Source organism: Papaver somniferum, chromosome 1 (genome assembly GCF_003573695.1).
Source record: "Papaver somniferum cultivar HN1 chromosome 1, ASM357369v1, whole genome shotgun sequence".
NCBI lineage: Eukaryota > Viridiplantae > Streptophyta > Magnoliopsida > Ranunculales > Papaveraceae > Papaver > Papaver somniferum.
This window is the reverse complement of record NC_039358.1, coordinates 197,779,950-197,780,976: the sequence shown is the minus strand read 5'-3', so window position 1 is coordinate 197,780,976 and position 1,027 is coordinate 197,779,950.

The following is a 1,027-nucleotide window of genomic DNA, read 5'->3' as shown; positions in this document are numbered from 1 at the left end:
TTAGGGACTCTCAGAAAAGTCGGTTTGACAATATGGGTACAAACCAAATCTAGGTTGGGTGGAAGGCCATCAGATTGTGACTTATGCAGGACGATAGGCACATCATTATTAATCAAATCAAAATCTCCGAAATCATCTACACATATCACATCATGCTTACAATCATCAAACAAATTGGCAAGATCACAATCAGAGTCATCAACATCATCAACAGATTCATTCTCATGCATCGTCAAATCAGGAGAAATATCACAATGTGACCTAGGTAGAGAATCAGACACATCACTTATATTTTCATGCATAATAACATTAGTGTCTACAGAAGATTCAACTATTCCTATGTCATGCTCATCTTCACAGAATAATTGTACGAATCCCATGTCAATATCAAAATCATATGAATTACAATGAGTATTATAAAAAACAACATTCATGAAGGTCGAGGGCGAGAAGCCATATGTTATTGAACCAACAGGTTCCACAATATTTTCATGTTCTTCTAACACATCATCATAATCATCATAATCATCATCATGGTAGCATGCATATTGGTCCTCATGAGATGATTGTGTGAGTGAGGTATTAGCAAAATGTTCATTTTCACGTTGTGGCAAACGATGCATGTGCGAATAGTCAGTAGGGTTCATGTATTGAAGCTCGGGACTTTGAAAATGTCCATAATAATTCCTATAACTATTGGCATTATGGTCTATGGGAGGCTCATGACGTGAAGTATGTCCATACGCAAGTTCTCTAAGGGATTTGTTGTGTTCCCCAACTGTAGAAAAAGATCTAGACATGATTGGGCTCAAAGGCTAAGTAAAGAGTTTACAAAGCTCAAAATTTGGTTTTTAAGGGAATGAAAAACATTTGGTTTTTGATGGGAAACATTTGGTTTTTATGGGGATAAAAGAAAAAATTTGGTTGTTAATGTGGGAGCAAAATAAAATTTGGTTTTAAAATCTGGGAGCAAGTAATTTTTTTTTTTTTTTTTTTTTTTTTTTTTTTTTAAAAAAAAAAAAAAAAA